The sequence below is a fragment of the Microtus oregoni genome, unplaced genomic scaffold, assembly GCF_018167655.1.
Source record: "Microtus oregoni isolate MIOR12 unplaced genomic scaffold, Mior012 000016F_ref0000370, whole genome shotgun sequence".
NCBI classification, from domain to species: domain Eukaryota; kingdom Metazoa; phylum Chordata; class Mammalia; order Rodentia; family Cricetidae; genus Microtus; species Microtus oregoni.
This window is the reverse complement of record NW_024543075.1, coordinates 2,581,163-2,597,735: the sequence shown is the minus strand read 5'-3', so window position 1 is coordinate 2,597,735 and position 16,573 is coordinate 2,581,163. Positions and strand designations below refer to the sequence as shown.

The 16,573-nt window shown below is 54.5% G+C and overlaps 1 long non-coding RNA gene across 1 annotated transcript; it reads right to left on the bottom strand.

The window, feature by feature from the left end:
* Positions 1-10,791: 10,791 nt before the first annotated feature.
* On the bottom strand, positions 10,792-13,430 carry LOC121457604. Its single transcript, XR_005975776.1, has 5 exons — positions 12,089-13,430; positions 11,871-12,007; positions 11,665-11,788; positions 11,465-11,586; positions 10,792-11,381 (listed from the first exon to the last, which is right to left on the bottom strand). It is a non-coding gene; the product is annotated as an uncharacterized LOC121457604 (long non-coding RNA).
* Positions 13,431-16,573: the final 3,143 nt, after the last annotated feature.

Genomic DNA, 16,573 nt, shown 5'->3' with positions numbered 1-16,573 from the left:
GCGCTAAGGTGGCCTGTGGTATGGCGCGTGTGCTGGGAGGCTAATGCTGTGAACTCCACACTAGGGGTGCTGGGCCCTGCTGGTCAAGACAAGCTGTCCCTGCATGCATGTGACCCCAGGGCCATGGGGGTGTGGGCATCCTGCTGGGGACACAGCAAGCCTGGGAATGGAGCCCAGAGCCAGGATCCTGTGCCCTGACCACTGTGGCTGGTGTATCCCCAGGAGGTATCTCATAGCCCCTGCCCCCAACCAGGGTCTTCATGGGGCCTGGGAGTCGAGACAGCTGTTTGTCTCCCCACATTCCAGGCATAGGGTCAAGCGTTTGGGGGAGGCCATTTTTCTTAGAAATGTCATTTGAAAATAAACACTTTGCCTGCACTGCTGTGATTTCCTCTGATCCTGTGGAGAGGGGCGGGTGGGGACCAGCCGAACTGCAATTGCCCAGGTGGCTGGAGGCTCTTCCGGGCCAGCATGGCCTCTGACCTTCCTGAACAGGCCACACCACACCCTCTGGGCTAGTGTCTTCCTCAACCAGATGGCTCTGGCAGCTGGGCATCCCCCTCCTGCCCCATTTGTCACCAGAAGAAAGGCCTGCTTTGCCTGGGCAGGGGGTCCAGGAGGTGGACTTTTGCTCATAAGTCATTCATAGCTACAGCTCTAGGTCCAGAGGGACTTGCCTCCAAAAGACTGTGTAGAGTCTCTGGGGGTGATGGAGGAGCTCATACCCCCTCCCTGCCCAGTCCTGGATACAGCAGTATTCTTTGCATACCTGAGGCTCTGAGACCTGTAGACATCCTTCCTCTTCTTGAGTGTGCAGGGCTTTACAACCTCCATTTTAACTCTGCAGCCTGAACTCTTAGAGACTTTCTGGATATAGCGAGACCTTGATTGTGGGTCCTCCCAGCCCTCTAAGTCCTCTTTCAGGGCACTGTGATTCTGTCTCCTCTTGAGCAAAAGTCAGCCCATCCTTTCCACCCTCTTGTGGGTCTGATCCCTAATGGCCACAGCCATATGGCAGCACCGTCGCTTTATCTGGTGTTTAGCCCCCAGAATGTGCCAGAGGTACTTGTGGAATTTTATGAACAGGAGCCTGGGGTATACTTGGAGAAGGTATTCCTGCAGCCTGAGGGCTAGGAGCTTTGATGGTAGCTGTCAGAAATATCTGGAAGCTGGTCTAGGATTGCCCCCACCTCTCTGTATGTCCCTTCTCTTCCTCAGCTTCAGTGTCTCAGGGAAATCAGTGTTCCCTTTCTGGGGCCTTTCTCAACTGCCAGCACTGTGTGGCAAAGGGACGCTTTCTCTGCCTGTTCCAGCCATGGGTTCAATAGGGACAGGAATGGAGGAGATATCCCTTGTACCCTGATTAGCAAAGGGCCCCCAGAAGTAGAAATGGGACACTGTTTCCTGGGGCTGACAAGGAAGGTCTGGAATTGGGTCCGTGGGGTTGGAACTGGAGGAGCTGGCTGACAGAGGCCTTGAGAGCCTGGTCCCCCATGAAGGATTCATGTTCTAGGGAAAGTGGGGCTCCTCTCCACAGAGGCTGGGTACCATACTGCTGCCTCACTGTGAGGGTAGTAGGCCTGGCATGTGCTCCCTGGTCTCAGAAGCTCCTGGTTAGCTCTCCAGAGAGGCTGTGGCAAAAACAGCAGTGTAGGACCGCACTCACAACGCTGAGGGGCTCTCTTGTCCTGCCTAAGTTTGCACCATGACCCAACTGCCTGCCCAGGGGGTCGGGTCTTTGTCCTGTTTGAGTTGTGCGGTCAGTGTCCTAGGACTTTGCCCCTTTCAATCCTGCTTGCACTGCCTGACTAGGGACTGTGGGCTGGATTTCTGCTGGCCTTAGCAGTGGGGCCATTTTACGTGCTAGGAAGTTCCTGTTTCTCTATGTTCCATAGCTGATCTCAGGAACTATCTTTTGGCTGCCCCATGAAGTTTAGGAACCTCTGTTAGCTGCACGTTAGTGATATTAGAGGGTGGTTGGGCCTATAGATCTGGGAAGGGGGCCAAGGTACACAACAAAGCTGGTATGCTGAACTTTCCATCTAAGTCCCTATCCATCAATGTCCAGTGTGCCAATTTGCCTCATTTCTATGTTCTAGTGGTGAGAATCCAACAACCAGAGTTCCTTCTTCCTGACCCAGAAGACTGCCATACCCTAAGTTCTCCTCTACAGAGCTTCCTTGGTGTCCTTGGCTGGTCCTCTCACACGTGGCACCCCAGGTAACCTGGAAGTCTTTCGTGGGTGGACATGTCCAGTCTGGAATGGAAGTCTCAAAGCCAAGAGGCACAGAGCTGCCAGACCACACCAAGTAGACTTCCCTGCATGGACTACCTATATGGACAACAGTTGTTAAATAGGTCATGGCTGTCCCGTCCTGTGGGAGCTGCTTGATCTTGCCTGGATACTCAGTTTTAAAGTTTAAAAAGGACCAGAATGAAACTCAGTTGATGGAATGCTTGCTTAGCATTGCACCAAGTCCTGGATTCAATCCTCAGCACCATGTAAACCGGATGTGGAGGTGCATGCCTGTAACCCCAACACTTGGGAGAGAGAGGCAGGAGGAACAGGAGTTCACGGGCATCTTCAGCTACTTAGTGAATTCTAGGGCTATCCTGGGCTACATGAGACTGACTCAAAAATCTAACTAAATAAGAACACATTTGTGCTAGTGGAGTGAGGAAGGTGAGCACTTGGGGAGCTAAAGAAAAATCAAACCAGGAAACACGGCTCATACTCCATGGGCTGGTGACTGTCAGGGTTCATCAACTGGAAGTAAGGGCTGGCGTGAAGCATGTGGCCTTTCTGACATAGACTTTCTTTTCTGGAACTTTCCTCAGAGTTTACAGACACCCTGTTTACCTCTTCCCTATTTTCTTCAAGTTTCCTGGATGGGAAGGGAACCCTGCACTTAAAGAACAATGTGTTCTTCCAGCATTGTCTCGCCTCCTTCCCTGGCTTTAGGGGAGGCTGAGTCCTTACGCTCATTCCCATCTCAGTGAAGACTAGTCTTGACTGTACACACTGAGGCCCATGGGAGACTGGACCCCATAGATTCTGCTGCCATTTTGAAAGTTCGGGTGGAAGAAGGATGAGCTGTCCTCCCTGGAGGTGGGGACATCAAACTGCACCACGAGGACTATCTACTCATTGGTAACACTAGCCACCACCATGCTGAATATTCTAGGCAACCCATTTCTGAGATAGTCACTGCTATACCCAGATTACGATGTGGAAGCTGTCGTAGATCTCAAGCAGGAATCAGGCAGATGTGGATATACACCCTTCTTAAGACATCAGAGAGGCACTGGCCATGGAGGGGAGGGACTCGGATATAGATAAGGCATGAGTTTACGGACTCACAGGTCCTGTATGAAGAGGCCACATGGATTCCTAGCTTCACAAGGGGACTTAAAGCCTACTCCCCCAAATAACAGACCCAGGGATCATACTCAAGAGATTGGTAGCCAAGGCCCTTCTTGCCAGTCTATTTCTAGAGCCCACCCTGGTTCCCACCAGAAGCCTTACTAGGATGAGCTGGGCTGGGCCAAGGGGGTAGTCCCAGATTGACAAGACATCTTGGAGGACTCTCTTGGAGGACTTCCATGCCTAGTGATACCAGGTGGCTAGAGATGGGGGAGGGGTCTTCTGCCAGTCCCAAGGCATTTTGACCTCCCAAAGAGGTTACCCCAAGGCCCACCTAGGCAGGTGGGGGTGGAAGTTTTGAAATCCCATTTTCTGAAGACTAGTTCCCAGTACCTCTCTGATTTGAGAATAATATAAACCCTTAATCTTATTATCTCGACTCTCTCCACATCAGCCAAGTTTTGGTCCACATATCTCTGACGCCTGTTGCCCCGCCTTGATCATAGGTTGGCAGCCCCTTAGACAGGGCTATACCCACCCAAATCACAGACCACATGCAGTCCTACTTAGGCAGTTGGACGGTGAAGCCTCACATTGGGGAAGGATAATATCTAGGACTCCCAGGCACCCAGGGAAAGTCTAGGGAGCTAGCGGAATGGATAGCTTCTAGCCTCGTGTGGAGCCTGCTGTGCAGCTGCACCCCCTCCTGCAGGTACAAACACATAGGAGGGGGGAGCCCAAGGTTGCACAAAGCCCTACAGCCTGGCCTTGACTCCTGGGCCCCCTCAGCCCCCTCTGGCCCCATGCCCACTGGGAAAACAGCTTTCTATCTCAGCTGCTTCTCATGAACTGCAAACAGCCACGTGGACCACAGGGCCCCTCTTGGCACACATGTACTCTGCCCCACGACCTGAGGGAGAGGGAGGCCATTCACCCTCTACTAGAGGACAGTGCTGCCTGGTGAGGGGAGGGGTTCGTGACAGGGCAGAGCCAGGTTACAGCTCTCACCAATAGAGACCACTCGGCGGGGTGGGGGCAGGGAGGGACGTGGAGGGACGTGAAGGGACAGGAATTGTATCCAAGGCCTGCTCATGGGGAAGGGCTTTTGGGACAGAAAGACAGCCAATGGGAGATGGGATTTAGTGACAGTTGGTAGATTCCTTCCTAGTGTCCCCAGAAGGCTCTCTCTTGCACTTTGCCATGCCAACTCTGTCTCCCTCCTTGCCTTTCACCCTCAGTGATCCCCTCCATTTTGTCTTTAGTTCTGACCATATTTAAATGTGTACACTTCAAGTGTTCCTGGGTATGGCTCACGGGTGATGGAGGCCTCTGGAGGAGGCAGGACAGAGGTCATCTGATCCTTCTCTCTCTCTTTTCTCTAGGTCCTTAGCCAGCAGGGTTGCTCAGGTCTAAGGACCCTGTTGCTTTTCAGGGAACCCCATGTATCTCTACCTCCCTATGAAAGTATCCTAGCTTCAGGTAGACCAGGGATCTTTGCCCAGGCTGACTCATTCTGTCCAGGTCCCAGAAGACTCCTGGGAAAACGCAGCAAATCAGAGCCCCAACAGACTGCTCCCATGGTGGTGGTAGCAGGGATTAGCATAGTTTACAAAGGCAAAGAGATTCCACTTAGCTGTCCTGGGCTACTGGTTCAGTGAGAAATACACCTATTCCTAGGGTTGGCTACCACTTTGGGGATTATAGCTTCTCTGGGGAGGAGAGGCTTCCTTCTGGGTCACCATTATTCAAGTAGGCACTGGGAATCAGGAACTTCGACTCCCCTCTGTCCTGGTTGCTGGGATGGGGTGGGCTGTTAGCCTCTCTAGGAGGGAAAAGCAGGACTCAGGTCATCAGAAGTGCCCTTAAAACTGCCGAGAAATTGTGTCTTGCTTCAAGGGGAATCCCAAGGCCGTGTGGGCAGGGGTGGTCATCACAATGGCTTTTCTGACTATTCTCTGACCAGTGGCCACCCTGCAAGAACTTAGTTAGGGTCAGAGAAGGCAAGTCTGTGAGGCTGGTGCCTAAGAGAGAGCCCCTCCCTATAGTCTGTCTCTCTAGAGTTCTCATCCAACCTCGTTCTGCTCTGTGCTATACTTTTGACTCCATAACCATAGGCACAGGCTGCAGGCCTCTATGGCCCCAGGGCCGCAAGCTGTTTTCCGGAGGGAGAGGGAGGAAGGGTCTGCACACCCTCTGGCCAGGGATGCCTAGAGGGAAACAGCTGTCCCAGGAGCTCAGAGGTAGGTGAAAGAGTAGGAGGCACCAGGATGTTACAGAGCAGCCTCCACCCCCAAGACCCTAACAGTGGGCCACTGTGTGGGCCGAATGAGGTGGGGGCCCAGGCAGGGTCGCGTCCCGCTCCATAAACCCTGGCCAGCCGGGAAGCTGCAGACATGGTGGTGTTGACACAGGAGTGAAGTCACCAGCAGCCAATGGGGAGCCTGTTCAGGGCTCTATGTACACCTCCCTTAGTCCCATGGGCTCCACCACGCACGCGCACAACCTGAATGCCACCTGAATAAACCAGTCTTTCCCAGCCTTTCATGGGGCCCCACTGTTCCCCCAGGCCCCATCCCTGGCAGCACTACCCCAAGCCCATGTGAGGTCGGAGCACAGTGTACAGTGGGAACTTATATTCTGAGCCTGTTCTTTCTCAGACGCATGGACCCCAGAGTCTGACACCAGGCACCATAACCCTACCAGTCACTTTCTTGTCGTTTGTGGTCTTACCTAGTGAGCACTGTACCCCGTGATCAGCCCTGGGAGTCATCTTCTTCCATCTGTCCCCTGGCCTCGGCCTGGCTCCTGGCGGCCAGGCCTGATGCATGTCCCCCCCCCCCCCCCATGCTGGTTCTATTCTCTTGTCCAGAACTCTGTACGTGCTCAGAGATTCCCCTGTTCTCAGATCTACAGTCCTTCCTTTCATTTCTCCCCCTAGAAAGACGGGAGTCCAGGCTTTATCATCTAACCCCTTCTCCCAGACCGGTGCTCACAAGACCCTCACTCCTACTCTCCATAGCTCTCTACTGCCCTTTTCCCTGGCTCAAGGTGATGGTTTTTCCCAAGCCCCTTCTCTTCCTCTCTCATGTGACCCCAGATCCTTGGGATTTCCCATTCAGGCAGAAGATACCTGCAAAGCCAGAAGCCCAGGACTGACCTCTCCATGGGCCTGCTACCAGCCTCTCCCTGATGTCCGCGTGGTGTCCCATCCTTGGGGACCTCCCTCTTGCACCTATAGCTGTTTTGGGGGTTTGGCATGTACTCATCTCAGAGGTGTTACACAGAGGGTGTGGGCAGGAGCCTCCTGTACTTGGCGCCTGTGCTTGTTTATGGGTCCAGCCCCCGCCTCACACTGCTCCCCGTGGCCCAACTGCCCGCCTGCTGTCTTGCCAGGTGTGGGGTGATGGAGCTGGGCTCCCTAAGGACAAGGAGCACAGTGTCTGCTTTATTTGCAGGCTCGCGCTGACAAGGAACAGAATACCCACAGTGACTGCTTCCAGGAAACGGCTGCGGGCGGGTGGGAGCCTGAGGGAGAGCAGGCCCCTTCCCAGCAAGCCTTTGCAGGTGGGCTTCCAGGAAGGGCCCCCGCCGGCTCCCCTCAGCCCTGGAAAGGGGCCAACAATGTCACCAGGAGAAGGGGGAGGAGGAGAAAGGAGAGGAGAGGAGAGGAGAGGGGAGGGAAGGAAAGAGGGTGGGTAGTCTTGCTGGGCCAGCCTGGCTACAACAGCCTGAGGGGAGGCCAGAACTGACCACAACTCCTTCCAGAACCTTCTGTTCCCCTTTCTGGAGATTCATACAATCTTAGAGAAGGCCCTAGTTCCTCATGACACACGCACGCACGCGCGCGCACGCACACACACACACACACACACACGCATGCGCGCGCTCACATGCACGCACACTCACTCGCACGCATGTGCACGCACACTTACGCACGCACACGCACACACACGCAAATGATAAGTCTTCTGTGAAGAACTAGGATCAAGCTGGAAGGGGAAAGACAGCCTTTCGAGCCCAGTTTCTGGTTCTCGTTAGGTGCTGGTCTGCAGGGCTGGAGAGGGCAACATAAATCTCTCGACTGGACTGGACTCCCAGCCTTGTGGCTTCTCTGGAAAGGAGACCCTCCTTTGTGCAGTTTGGCTAGGGGGAGGCCAGCCTCTGCAGTCCCACACCATGTTTGAGATTCTACAGGGTGTACTGCAGTCAGACCTGCAGCTCCCCCCGCCCTCCCCTCTCGGGGCCTAAGAGGCCTCCTTCCCTGCACAGTATTGGAATGTTCTCTCCTCAGTGGGATAGCAAATATTCTGACTGCTGTCCCTCCCCCATGGCCATGATTCCTGCCTGAAACGTGCTCTTGGGTTACTCAGTTCAACCTGAGACATGAAACCACAGACGCCCAATACAGTCAGACTTAAGGGTGTACTTTCCTGGAGACACTGTTCCCACACACGGGGCCTTGACCACACGCACCCCCACAGAGAATCCTGAAAAAGGACGGAACCTCAGCCTGAGCTTCAGCCTCTGCACCAATCCCTGGCCAACTAACTGGTCAGCACACAGACCGGGGTATAGGTGAGGCCACGTGGCCCTCAGACACACAGACACACTAATCCACAGCACATGGGGCTCCAGGGACAAACCCTGAGACAAACTGTGGCCACACTACCTGATAAGGACTCTCTAATGAGCTACTCCAGTCTCTGTCCAACCTAAACTTGTCACAGAAACATAGCTGGGGAGGGGGGTTGTGTGTGTGAGGACCCCTGTAGTTCTGTGCCTGCAGGGTGGGGGTTGTGCTGGGGACCCTGGGCCCCATGAAGATTTGAAACATCTCCTCCCAGGCTGTGCTGTGCTGAGCAGCCAGCCCCTCCCCACCCTCCCCACTACCCACCCTGGCTGGGGTTTGGGGATGAAATTCAAACCCCTGTTAGCTTCTCAGCACGGGGGGTGGGGGGGTGGGTTGAAAGTGCCTTTGGGTGGCAGGCTTGGAGCCTGTCTAGCAGCCCTCTCTAAGCCCCTTTTCTAAAAAGCAGGAAATCGGGTTGGGCTAAAGGTAAACACATTCCAAACCGTGGGCTGATGGAGGGGCTGTGCTGGCTGGGGGCGAGGGGGGCTGGGCCACTTCTGTTTTCCCAGCCCCCACCCCTGGGCGAGGCTCTTGAGGCCCAAGACTCACAGGCACACCTGTTTGCAGAGCTACGGTGATTTGGGGGCCTGAATCTTGAGGTCCTGCCCCCATACATCACCATTCCAACCAGTTCTCTTGAGGGGAGCTCCTGGCTCCAGACACCAGCTTCAGAACCTTCTGCATTAAATAAAGGAGGTGTGGATAAACCGACAGACCCTGGCCCGTGACATCCTCACCATCTGCCGCACTGACAGGATTGGTGCATGGAGGCGTCCACTGCGGACAATTCCTCCCTTGCCATCCTGGCACCCCCATTTCCCCAAATTTGTCTTAACATGTTCTGGGTAGAACTCCAGAATGGTAACATGTGATTCCAGCACCCCACACCTCAAAGTCTGGGTACAACTCAGTTTTAGCATGCTAGACTTTCCAGGTGACCAGGAAAGCAGGGCCTAGAGGAGGCAGCTCATGTCGTTTCTGACCCCTGTTTCCACTCTGTGACTCTTTTCCTGTGTCTCTAGACAGACTCTGGGCCTTCTTGGGTGCTCAACGTCTATCTCCTGGGTTACCTGCCACACTGACCAGCTATTCCAGCCGACATATCTGGTAAGGTAACTTTTGTTCTGAGCCTGGCTTTTGCAGCATTGGATGGTCAGATGTTTATATTAAAGGCTGTAGATACCACCATCCATGACACATAGTAGATGGCTACTTTGTCACTGGGGCAAGTCACGGGGGGGTGGGGTTCTTAGGAAGATGGACATCATCTGACTGGAAGATTTTGAAATCCTCTATGGATATGAACGGAGAAACAACCACATGTAATTATGTCCAGTGGGTCCCAACCACCCTGTCCTAGCACAGGGAGACCACAGAGGTCCCCCTCCCAGCAAATTCGAGGGCCAAATGATGATGAGAAAAAGGGTTGTGGAGGGTGCAGAAGAGAGACCAGGCATGTGGTGAGGGTGGGGAGGAGCTGGCCCACTGCCCAGAGAGGGTATGGGGTGGAGAGGGTGGGTGTTCCTGACAGTCAGTCCTGTCTGGTCTTTGTCAGCCAGAGGAGATTTTCTTGACTGTTGTAAGCAGTGGAACTGGGGGAGGGGGATGAGGGCCAAGGACCCCAGCCTTATTTCTAAGAGCTGCTCTTCAAGTCCCTTCCCAGTGTTGGTACAGCTAAGTGTCTAGGAGCTAGAAGGTTGGTAGGAGGCTCAGAGACTGAGGGGTCAGCTCAGCCCGTTGCTGTCTATGAGGACACTAGTCACAACCTCATGGGGTGTTACGCTTGCACCTTAGGAAGCAAGACCCCAAGAACAGCCCTCCATCTACCTGCCTTACACTCTGACCTCTTCATGATCTTGGGTATTGATTGTACCCCATGTTCTACACTGCAGTTACGCACAGACCTGTGCATGTCCCTACGGCTCTGCTGTGGCCCTTCAGCTCCTCCCCACAACAGACAGCAAGGGAAGATACCACTGCATGCATCTACCTGGGCTCCAACACAGAGCTCGGTGGGCAAACCATGGGCCTCCTTATGTGGCTGTGCCCCCCCCCCCCAGCCTCAAGTATGGCTGTCTACCCCTTATGAGCCCCACTGCAAGTCAGATTCACTTTACAACCTACATTACGCCGCCAGATTTGGGGCTAGTACGAGAACTCAGGGAGTTATCCAGGCAGGGCTGAGCAGCAGTGTGGAATCCAGAGGTTTCTGGTTGGGGTCCAGCATCTCTCTCATTGTGAAGGATACCCATCACCTCCCAGCCCCCCTCTTTTTAGGGAGCCTCCCCACAGTCCTGCCTCTGTCTTCACATGGCACAGGGCCACTCTCCACTTGTGATATCTACTCCTCTGCCCATTCCTCAGGGACCCCCCTCATAGTCACAGGCCCCTTCCAGACCATAACTTCTTGGCATCTCACGAGCCCCTCCCTGTATGCCTCATATCCCCCCATCCCCATGTCCCACTTTTTCATAAGTCCCTCCTATCCATTATTTCCCATTCCACCCTAGAGGCTCTCCCCATTCCATGATCTTCTTCATTCTGGGTGCTATACCCCATCATGAGCCCCCTCCCTGTGTACCTCCTGTCCCCCTTCCCAACGTCCCACTCTTTTTCATAAGCCCCTCCTATCCATTATTTCCCATTCCACCCTAGAGGCCATTTTGTAATCTTCTTCATTCTGGGTGCTTTACCCATCCCTTTTATCCCCCTTCCCTCCCTTTTATCCCCCTTCCCTCCTCATTTCTCCCAATTCCCCCCAAAGTGAGTCGCAGACATCATGATTCCCTGAGACCAATGACTGTAACTGTATTTATTGATGGACCCAAGACCTCTGGTGAGGCCCTGGTGGGGAGGGACAAAGGATGAAGTAGGGCTTGTTGAACACTTTATGATGGAACTGCTTCCAGACTAGGCAAGGGGAAGGCAAGGCCTCAAGCACACGGCCACACCCAGTTGCCCCCAGACAGAAGTGGGTGACAGGGAGGCACTGGGGTAGCATGGCCAAAGGGGCCCGCACATTCCCTGTACACATTCACACGGAGAGACACAAGGCGGTCTCCGGAACTCCAACCAGTGCAAACGACTTAGTGCAAATTAAATTCAAGGGGGGGGGGAACAGAGTCCCGGACGCTTTGAGTCTCTCAAGCAAAGAAAAAAGAAAAGGAAAGAAACAAAAGGTTGCAGGAAAGGATGAAGAAGAAAAAGACAGGAGGGAGATGATGGTGATGGATCCATCCCGGGGTAGAGGCTTGGTTCCGGGATGATGTGGGTGGTGGTCTCCCAGGCGAGGGCAGAGTTGGCCATGAAGATGGAATTTTAGGGGTGGGTGGGTGCTGTAGGTCTGCTCTTTCAAGGTGTCAACACCGTCTGTTCCTTCAGCTTCACCTGCATAGAGAAAAACAGAGAAGTGAGTGGGGGCCAGGAGTGGGGAGGACTTGGCAAGCTTCCAGAAGGGTGCCCTAGCTCACCTTCGAGCCGATTCCTGAGGCAGGTTGTGTAGTGGTTCTAAGTGCAACATATTCTTGAAGAGCTAGACGGACTTCGAGTCCCAGGGTTCCAAGGCCCAGGCATGAGCTGGGTAGCACCATTTCTGTGGGTGGGAAAGAATGATGTCCCTGGGCTTGGCAACTTGCCATGCCCCACCCGCATGGGGCAAAAGAGTCCTTACCTTTCATCTTGTGGGTTCTGGGGGAGAAGGATCCAGAGAGCAGCAAAGATGCGTTGGCTCTTTGGGAAAGTAAAAGAATAGACGGCTTCTGTGGCAGTGCCCCACCGCGCCAGCCCATGGTGTTCTGCAAATGACAGAATCTGGTGTGAGTGGGTGGGCAGCTAGATGATTGAGGGTGCTGGTCCTGTGGCAGGGAGGATGCTCACCAGGAAGGCTGGATGACTGTCCTTCTGTCCTCTCCGTCACACCGGACCATGTAATATCTTTCTGTCAGGATTGACCACACCTGTCATCCTGGCCTTCAGTGACTGGCAGGCACACCCACCTCTGGCTGGAGACCTGGCTGTGGGGAAGAAAAGAAGACATGAGAAGAGTGTACCGGGGTGGGAGGAGACTGGTGACCACAGGTGAGATGAACACTTACCCACGTCTCCAGTCCGAGCTCTCAAAGGCACCGATCACTGCTCCGTCGCTGCCCGCAAGGCCCTCCTTGGCCACGGACTCTGGAGGCCAGTGCCTCGCTGGCTCACCACCCCAGGTGCTTTGCCTCGCTCTGCCTACGCCCCAATCTCCCTCCCTAGAAAGCTCACCCATTCTGCCCTGCCTGCCTCGCCTTGTCTGGCTTCATCCTGTGCCCTTGACTCCCCTGGAAAAGTTCTGTCTGCCATGCCAGACCCAGGGGCTGAGCGGTTAGGGCATACAGTGCACCAAGTCCACTGTGGGCCCTTTCCGCACCAGTCCCTGGGCCGCAGTGCCACGTGGGAATGGTGTGTCTGCAGGCTGAACCCACTGCAGCCTCCTTGCTGTTGAAATCCCCCTGGAGTCCAACACCTGCAGCCCCCCACTCCCCTCCTGATGACACCCTGCTATGTTGCCTGCGCACTGCCTTTCTTTCCCGCTCTCCGGCCTTCGAAGCTCTGGCAAAGGCCCCGGAAGGCCCTGCCAAAGCCACTCTTGAACCTGCTTCTAAATGAATTACAGTGGGTGGGATGTGGTGGCGGCTGGGGACCCTTCTGTGTCTCATGACCCCACCCTGCCCTGTTTGACCCCAGCCTGGAATGCTACTATTCTTGCTGGATTCCATGGCCTCTGCCACTGTCTCCAAGGTCACCTATCACCTCCCTGGAGTCAGCAGCCTCAGTCTTTACTGGCAGCCCTGCGACCTCTTCTTCCTTCCCTCTAAATGCTCTGTCCACTCCGGGGTGGCCAATGGTCCCCCAGCCTTGTTCTGTCTCGGCTCCCCCCGAGACGATGTCTCCTTTGCTAACTGATCTGCCTCTCCTGTGCCACTCTGCTGGGAGGCCAGCCACTTCTTCTCACCGGCCTGCTTTCTAAACCTTCTTTTAGAAGGTCAGCGTAGCGAGGCCCAGAGAGAAGAAGGAGACTCACCTGCCCAGCAGACGGCGGTCCTCACCTGCCCACTGCTGCCAGCTACACCTCCACTGCCAGGTCTGGGGTCGAACCCTTCCCATCAGCTCCCCTTTATCCGACCAGCCGCCACGTCCTGTAACCAAAAATGACCGGGATGAATGTCTGGCTCCCCATTCTTCACTAACCCTAGTTCAGGCCCTTCAGCCCCACACCGATGTCTTCCAGCTTCTGCAATGCCTGAGAGCTACACCACGCTCCTCCCAGGCTCTCAGGTCCCGCGGCCTCTGCACTGCCTGAGCTAGCCCCTCTGCTCTTCACCACTCCTGCCAGACTCCAGATGCCGAGGTGCTCCTCGGCCCCACACACCTCTCCTCCAGCACCCCAACTTCCCCAGTTTCCCCCATTACCCCCCACCCCCACCCCCCACCCCCCTCCCGCACCCGGTACTTCGGGCCCTCTAGCCCGGGCTTTTTCTAACTGGAGTGGCCCCGCCCAGAATTCCCGCCCCTACTCAGTCAGCCAATCAGTGCAAGGCCCCGCCGGGGGCCCCGCAGGGCCCACCTCCACCCTGGATCGTTCCAGCGCACGTTCGCCTCACCCCGCACCCGCACCCGTCCTGAAAATTCTCCAAAGACAGCTTCACCATAACTCGTACTTTGAATTCCTTAGACAGGGCCTGGCATTGTCCCCAAATGTCTCCCTTTGGGTCGAGAACTTATAGCCTCTTAGCCCACTGGCGCCTTTCATGGAACAGTGGTGCCCCGGGCACCTTGCCATGCTGGAGTTGTTCACCACTCAGCTTGTAAGGCGACCACGGCAGGAGTATGGGGGCAGAGGTCTCCTACTGCCACAGGACGGGTGAACAGTCTACCGGTGGCCAACCCTCAGTCTTTTTCCCTGTTTGCTTGACTGACTTTGTCATTCCACAGTGGCTTAAACGAGGCAACTAATTTGGGTGCTCCTCACTACCCCTTTCCTGGCCATCAGGTTTACCAGTACCGTTTAATCCTATTAGTGACCTCACTGCCTAGCCCCCGTCTTCCCAGTTAACCAGGGTCTCCTCATCCTACTGACAGAATGAAGACAGGAGAGATGCCCAGTCCCTCTTGCCATTGCTCTTGGCCTCTGTTCAGAGTTCTACGGTTCTAACCCATAGGGTCAGGCACCCACAGAGAGTAGGACAGCCCTAAACGGAAGTGACTGGAATGCCAGGTGTGAGGAGGACCCCGGGGCTGACCAGGCACGACAACTCAGCAGGTCCGCGGATGCAATAGCGCCTTGACAGACCCTCAGCCAAGTTGCTGCATGCCAGTTGAGAACTAGTTTCTGGCTCTTGTTCTGGCTAACGCCTCTCCCCCCATCCCATTCTTACTCTGCAACAGCTCCTGTCATCTCCATGGGTGGACCCCGGGTTATGATACTGACAGACGCCGCCAATTTGGTCATAAGTAGACCCCAGCCTCTCTTATCTTGAAGCTGTAGTGTGTGAGTCTGCTGTTGCCTCGCGGTTGCGTCTATTCCTATGCGCTTAAACAAATGATCCTTTTCAAAGATCGGTATGTAAGATGGGAGAGAAATCATTCTACGCTGGGCCTAAAAGCTCAAGCAACTACCTTAAGTATCCCATCCCCCCCCATGAGCCTTAAGAATCCTGGCAGCATCAGCATAACAAAGGCTGAGAGTTGACCACCCGCGGGCTGGCTATTCACTGGCCAGGCAGCGGTTGGCACCTCCTGCCCTCCAGTGCTTCTAACCAAGCTGAGCCCTCCACGTACACCTCTGCCACTTCTCGCTATGGTTTCTAGGTGACCTGGGACATTGCTGTGGTTGAACCTCAGCCTCTGCTTTCATGACTATTGGGGTTTCTGTGTGTGAGACTTGAGGCAGCTTGCGGTATGTGAGCTTCCCGACCGTAACCAATTCTGTGCCATTTAGGGATTGAGCAGATCCGGCTAGTTTTGGTGGCCCCAAGACATAGGAGACCACTTAACAAGTGCACAAATGTCTGACCGCTATGACTCTTGGTAATCGTTGAAGCACAGAGCCTGGACATTGGTACAAGCGAACCCCAACCTTTGCCGCCTCTGCCTAGCATTATGTAGGACTACACTGCCACCACGCGACATTTCGTCCTCTTTGGAGAGTGAGCTGACTGGAAGGGTCCTAGACCGAAGAGATCAAGAAATGTGTGCGTTCTACCATCCCATGCCCTCAATGCATCATTGAATGCTAGGACCGAGCCGAGTGCCCTAGGACACTGCCAGAGGTGAACCCCAATTCCGTCGCCTTGAGCCAAAATGTGTAGGGATATGCTGCCACCGCGCGGCAATGTCTGTCTCTCTAGCCATAACCAATTCCGTGCTGTGTGAGCCGACCGAAGGGTGCAAGACCGAAAACTACTCAAGAAATGTGCATGTCCTACCATCCATGACCTCATGCATCATTGAATGCTAGGACTGAGCCAAGTGCCCTAGGACACTGCCAGAGGTGAACCCCGATTCCATCGCCTTGAGCCAAAATGTGTAGGGATATGCTGCCACCGCGCGGCAATGTCTATCTCTCTAGCCATAACCAATTCCGCGCTGTGTGAGCCGACCGAAGGGTGCAAGACCGAAAACTACTCAAGAAATGTGCATGTCCTACCATCCATGACCTCATGCATCCTTGAATGCTAGGACTGAGCCGAGTGCCCTAGGACACTGCCAGAGGTGAACCCCAATTCCATCGCCTTGTGCCAAAATGTGTAGGGATATGCTGCCACCGCGCGGCAATGTCTGTCTCTCCAGCCATAATCAATTCCGCGCTGTGTGAGCCGACCGAAGGGTGCCAGACTGAAGAGAGCTATGAAGAAATGTGCATGTCCTACCATCCGATGGCCCTCATGCATCATTGAATGCTAGGCTTGAGTGACCTGGGACAGTGCCACAGGTGAACCCGATTTTTGACATCTTCGTGCCGAGATGTGTAGGACCGACCATACTGTCTCCGCATGGCTACTTACAAACCACCGCCGATCCTGTGCTGTGTAGGGAATGAGCCAAGTTCTCTGGTTTCAAGGTGCAAGGACACCACTCTAGAGGTGCACACATCTTACAATCACCATGAACTGCATCAGGTTTGGGTGTCCTAGGACATTCCTGAGAGTGAATCCCCCCAAGTAAGCTGTATTTCGGCAATAACACATAGGAGTATGCTGCCACCGCGCGGCAACGGCCATTTCCCTATGCTTACAGCGGCTTCTATGGCTTGAGATAGTGAGCCATTCTGGCTGGTTTTGGGGTTCAGAGAGCAAACAGATCCCTCCAGAAACACAAGTATTCTACCCTTTTATTATCTTTTTCAAACACGGAGACACTAGGTCTTTGGATATTGCCACAGGTGAACGCTAAATTTGGCCCCTGACCTTGCCGCGGGTAAGCCCTATCTTTGCTGCTTCCGGGCTACAACGTTTAAGACTACGCTGTTACCAGAATGGTAATTTAGGTCTTTCCACCCACAATGGCTCCTGTGCCATCTGGTACTGAGGTACATGCACTGG